Source organism: Alligator sinensis, unplaced genomic scaffold, assembly GCF_000455745.1.
Source record: "Alligator sinensis unplaced genomic scaffold, ASM45574v1 scaffold351_1, whole genome shotgun sequence".
Lineage (NCBI taxonomy): Eukaryota > Metazoa > Chordata > Crocodylia > Alligatoridae > Alligator > Alligator sinensis.
The window spans coordinates 169,988-175,597 of record NW_005842790.1 but is presented as its reverse complement, the minus strand read 5'-3'; the positions used below and the strand labels follow the sequence as shown (position 1 = coordinate 175,597).

Here is a 5,610-nt window from a genome sequence, read left to right as displayed (position 1 = left end):
AATGAAACTAGGAAAAAACACAGGTTTTTCTTAGCTAGAGAGATTCAATGCAACCTTAGTGGTGGCAAAATAAAAGCATAGAGAGAGGATGCTTTTGTATGTTAGACAGTTTGCCAGTTACTATACAGTGTGATTGAGGTAAAAAAAGCTTGGCAGAGTTCAGGAATGAATTGGATGCTTCAACTGTGTGTTATAGTAGCTGTTTAAAAAGAAATTAGCATTACTAGCTACTGTAGGTAATGAGATACTGGACTGGACTAGACTGCTGTCCTGATCTAGTGTAGAACTTTCCATATTTCACTAGATGACCCCAGTTCTCATCTGTTCTGCCTCTCAGCTTTCCCAAGCAAGTGTATGCAACTGATGAGGCCTGTATGTTTCATTGAAGCTTTTCAGAACTGAGTGGGAATAAAACTGCAGAATTGATTTGTCATTTCTTAGTTTCTTCACAAGGCCTTGCTGTGGCCTTGGAGCAGGCTGTAGACTTAAGAAAATAGTACTAGTACATTATTTTGGACAGCTTTTGCAACTGTAGAAATACATGGGTCCCTACCTCATATTAGGATGAATGTATTTTCCAACCCTAAAATTGGTCTCTAGCAAGGGTGTCCAGCTTATCTGGTCCTGTGAGCTGGATAAGTGATGCGCAGTGCTAGTTCATGAGCCAGATCAGGCCAGTGGGCCCATGTGCCCAGTGCTGGTTCTGGACTGGCTAGGGCAGGTGCAGTGTGCAATGCACATATGAGAGCACTTGGGGCCAGTGTTGTGTATGGCACAGCCCCTGAAGCAGCCAAAATGGGCTCTGTGTGGTGTGTGTCCTGGGCTGGGTCCGCTCAGACCTAGAGGCAGCAGCTGGGACTAGATCAGGGGCAGGCAATTATTTCGGACAGAGCGCCACTTACTGAGATTTGACAAGCCATCAAGGGCCTCGTGACGGGCAGCCAGGGGCAGATAAATATTCATTTTCTAAATTTTTTAGGGGCTCCACAGGCCAGATAGAATGGCCTAGCGGGCCGCATTTTGCCCACCCCTGGACTAGATAATGAGGTGCTGGTTCATGGGCTGTATGTTTGACACCCTTGGTCTACAGGTAAGACTATAACTATTTTTATTACAATATTATTGCATCCCTCTAAGAAAAATCTGTGTTCCTCCTGAAATTGGTGTGTCACGTTTTTTTCCAGAGAAATATTTGTTTGAGGTAAACCAAAAAAGCAATGCTAGATGATTAATGAAAACACCTAGAACCAAAGGAATTTAAATTCTAAATTGTGTATGCTGTAGAGGTGCATACATTGGTCCAAATTGTATTGGCACCGATAAAAGGAAAATTGACATTATCAGCAATTGGGGTTTTTTTGGCTGATGCGGTTGATCATGTTGCCAGTAAACGTCGCATGCAGGAGTGCAGCCTGGCAGCTTGGAGAGTGGCATCTGCCTGGTAAGTCTGTGGAGGGGAAGGAGCGTGGAGTAGGGAAGAAGGGAATAGGGGCCGAGATTAAAGCCCCTGCGGTGAGGGAGGGGGAGTGGGGTTGGGGCAGGGACAGGCGCTACACAGCTGGGGCAGGGCGGGACATGAGACAGAGTTGCAGCTTGTCCAGGAGGGTGCCTTCCACCGCAGTGCACACCCCTGGAGGAGGCATGGGGGGGCACCTGCCTCTTCCTGGATACTAAAAATCATGGACTAAATATAGACATTGGATTTATGACACATTATAACCTGCCTGACATCTGACTCCCCAGGTACTTCTCCACTATTCATCCCACTTCCCCCCCCCCCCCCGCCTGTCTCACCCATTGACTCCTCAATCTACATTTTCACTGACTACCTGTCTTGTATGCATACCAGCCCAGCCGATGGCTGCTTTACTTTTCATTCCATCCAGGAAGAGCACGCACCAACTGCTGAAACTTCCTTAGTCTGATGAAGGGTTTTTGTACCCGAAAGCTTGCTTAATAATTATTTTCCAACTATTTGGGTTGGTCTAATAAAAGAGATCAGATTCACCCAAGGAACTTTGTCTGCCCCTAATATGCTGGCATTTTAATCTTGAAAATATAAGCCAGTTGGTGATGTGGAAAATTTGTCAGTAAATTCCTCCCTCCTCCCTGCCCTCCTCCCCCTCCCCACTTTTCAAAATTGCAGGGACTTGATGGTACTTCTTTCACCCATTCTAAAAAAAACAATAATGAAAAAGAAAACTTGCCAGAGTTTTCGTTTCAAATTCACATTCTTGGCCAACTTTTTTTCCTGATCTTTCCTGTCCTACAGGGGGCAGATATTGGTAGAACTCTTCCCCTTTTCTGTTCTTTGATTTAGTATCTGACGTTTGCCAGTAGTGTTTGAGTTACTGCAGTTTTCTCCCCACTCTTTACTGAAGTAGGTGAAGCTAGTCTTTCAGTAATTTTCCAATCCCTTTCAGGGATGTCATTCATATTTAGAGTTTTTCTCTCCCTAATTTATCTAGGAGTTGTAGAAGGAGAAGGAATAGTTTGAGTGGTAGTACAATAGGGTGAGGGTGATAATGCACGATGAACAGTTCTTATATTTGCATATAATATAATTTTTCTTTTCCCTTTTGGAAAGACTTTGTACATGCAGAAATAAATGTAGTCAGGGGCTGCTTCTATATGAGATGCTGACTGTGCAGTTGTTATTGCACCGTGATTTAGTACTTGTATAATTGTGTACACAAGTGCTAAATGGCTGCGTAGTAACGTCGCCAAACGGCTTTTAGATGACACTGACTGTGCAGTAGCTTGTTACTCGTGCGCAGTAGCATTGTGTCATGCTTTGTGCCACGCAGCACTGCTGTGCAGTAGTAATGAGCTGCTGTGCAGTCAGTTTCTTGTGTAGACACGGCCAGGCACTAAGAAAGTAGGTAATTTTTATACTTGTATATGTCCAAGCAATCTTAATTGTCTCCTCTTGTGCATATAAATTGTGATTAGTCTTTCATTACTTGGTTGTCCAGCTTTGATCAATTCATGGGATGGCTACAGAAAGGGGTGGTCACAGTTATTCAAGCAGCTGTAAATTTGGCATTTACAAATGTTCATATGAACAATTTATATCAGTTTCTTCATATCATCCATTATTTTGTTATGCTTTATCATTAGGGTGACCATATGTCCCAGTTTTAGCTGGGACAGTCCTGGATTTTGGAGGCAGGTCCTGGCTAGCTGGTGAGAATGAAAATGAGCATCCCAGAAATGCAGGGGCACGAGGCGCAGTTAAACAGAGGCGGAGCGGCACCGTGCACCAGGCTTGCACTGCTGCTGCCTGCCTGCTTGGTGCGCCAAGCCCCCTGGCTTCTGTCTGCAGCAGTGCTGCTGACTTGGAGAGGGGTTAGGGATGCAGAATGTCCCAGATTTCCCATTCTCCCATATGGTCACCCTATTTGTCATGCCTCATGTTATCAGCTTTTTCTATAAAGTATAAAGTACCACTCTTCAGAAGGAAATTCTAATTATTATTATTTTCTGGTAGTTAGTGGTAGTGACAAGAGTTATCACTAACTATTGGCAAGTTAGTGGTCTCATTCCATTTCTTTATGAGCTGTTGTTCATAGAAAAATATTTGTTCTACATTTGACACATTCTTTTTTCTTTTTTGTTCTTTTTTTGTTCTTTTCCATTATTTTAATTTTTGCAGGATTGGGGAGGGCAAATTTATCTTTGATTTAGATAGCTGGCAGTTTTGTTATCGGGTCTGCTCATGTGGAGGGAAACACAGGCGTTGAGGGAAATATCAACTGCTAGGGCTTGTTTGCATTGTTCCTAATCTTCATCAAGTATAAGTATTAATGCGGAAAATCTTTGCTTATTCCAACCCGTAGATTAGAATAGTACATTTTTTGAAAATCCTTGTCTCAAGTCAGTTTGCACCTGTAGTTGATTGATTATCAGAATTTGGCTAATGGCGCAAAGCAGAGAATAAATTGGAATTTCCACTTTAAGTTAACTATGGAAATCGCATGTCAGTTTGACTTCAGCATCCTGGTTCTGTTCACCTTGTGCTGAATAACACTTTTTTGTTGTGTGTGCTTTAGGGTGCTAAAATACTGCTTTTAGGTTAAGCAAACACTGTGTACTAACATTGTTGACCTTGTGGGGGTGGAGGGAAAGGCTTGTTTTGCAGTTTTAACTGATAAACTTTATGCGGGGATAGTTCATTTGAGAGCAGCCTTTTCTGTAAATATATTGAATGATAGCCTTGTTTGCTTTGACAGCTGGTTCAAAATCATTGTTAAATATTGAGCCAGTCCACTTGATTTAAGTGGCAAATGGGAAAGATACAATGGCAAATATCACGTAAAAACTATTTCAATGCATATAGTGACTTCTTATGTAAATCTTATGAAGAGCAGGGGGTACAAATCTTAGTGATAGGTGTTTGAACATTTAGGTCATTTTCTGCACTGTTACAAGTGAGTTTCTTTGTGGGATAAATACAGACTACTGGGATTTAATTAGAAGAATTACAGAAAAGCAAATGCAAGGGTTTCAACTCTATAAAATCTTTAAAATTCTTTGTAATGCATTACTAATATTGATAGCAAATATTCAAATATTAATCTTCAACAATTTTAGAAATCTGTTGAAACTTCCATGGCAACAAAGTTATAGGGTTAGTGTAGAATTCTCAATGTTTATGGGAAAGTTTACCCAAACACTGTGAAAAGGGGAAAAAAACAAGACTTCAGAATATTTGGAGTGTGGAAGTCAAACAGGAAAAAAAAGGGGAGTGGGGAAACGTAGTATTGAACTGCAGATCTACGTAAGTAATTCTGACACAATATACAGTATTTTAAAACTTACGAATACTGTTTAAAAGGATAAACGGAACTTAAAGAAGCAGTGCTGCATGGAAAGCTCTTAAAAATGTTCCTAGTGTAGTGTCTTGGTTGACTTGCCAGCCTGGCCATACATGGATCGTTTAAAAAGTTATTTTTGTTCTGAAGTGAAAAACAGTGAATTCTCTGTTGCGTTACAAAGCCCCATACAAACCCCCCTGCGCGAGTCTAGATTGTAAAATTGTAAGTCCAGATTTTTACCATTGGTTATAAGAGAGCGAATAGAACGTGATCTTAAGCTTCTTAAGGGAAGAATTAAATATAATATTTAGATTTTGATTCATGACATTTTAATGGCAGTGCTGAACAGAGGCCACTGAATTAGTTTCTACATACTGAAGTTCTTTATGTGCATTTGTAAAATTTCACTGGTCTACGTGGCTTACGTGACTTCTTGCACTGGCTAGTGTTGCAGTTTTAGGACTGGACCATGAGAGTCATCTTTCCATGTAACCTGAAGAGTTTCTGGCGGCCTTGTGAAAGGGAGCTTTCAGGATTAGTCTGGCACTTTTAATCTGTAGAATATCAAAATACAAATTGGAGCAGAATGTTAAAAGCTGAAGCTAGGCCTGAAGATTTACAACATCCTAGTAGGTTGTTGAGGTGACATTGTGAAGCCTCAAAAAACTGTTTCGGTATTGAACCTTCATAGGACTTGGAGGGGGGAAAGCTTAATTTTGATACCTGTTTCCTGCATTAGAGCTAATTCTGAAGACACACACTGGAGGAAAAACACCTCTTTAGACTGGAAAGG

At 41.2% G+C, this 5,610-nt stretch overlaps 1 protein-coding gene across 2 annotated transcripts in view; it reads left to right on the top strand.

Annotated features, from left to right (window-relative positions):
- Nucleotides 1-5,610, top strand: part of GLS (glutaminase) — a 100,004-nt gene that overhangs the window by 2,716 nt on the left and 91,678 nt on the right. The window lies entirely within an intron of this gene.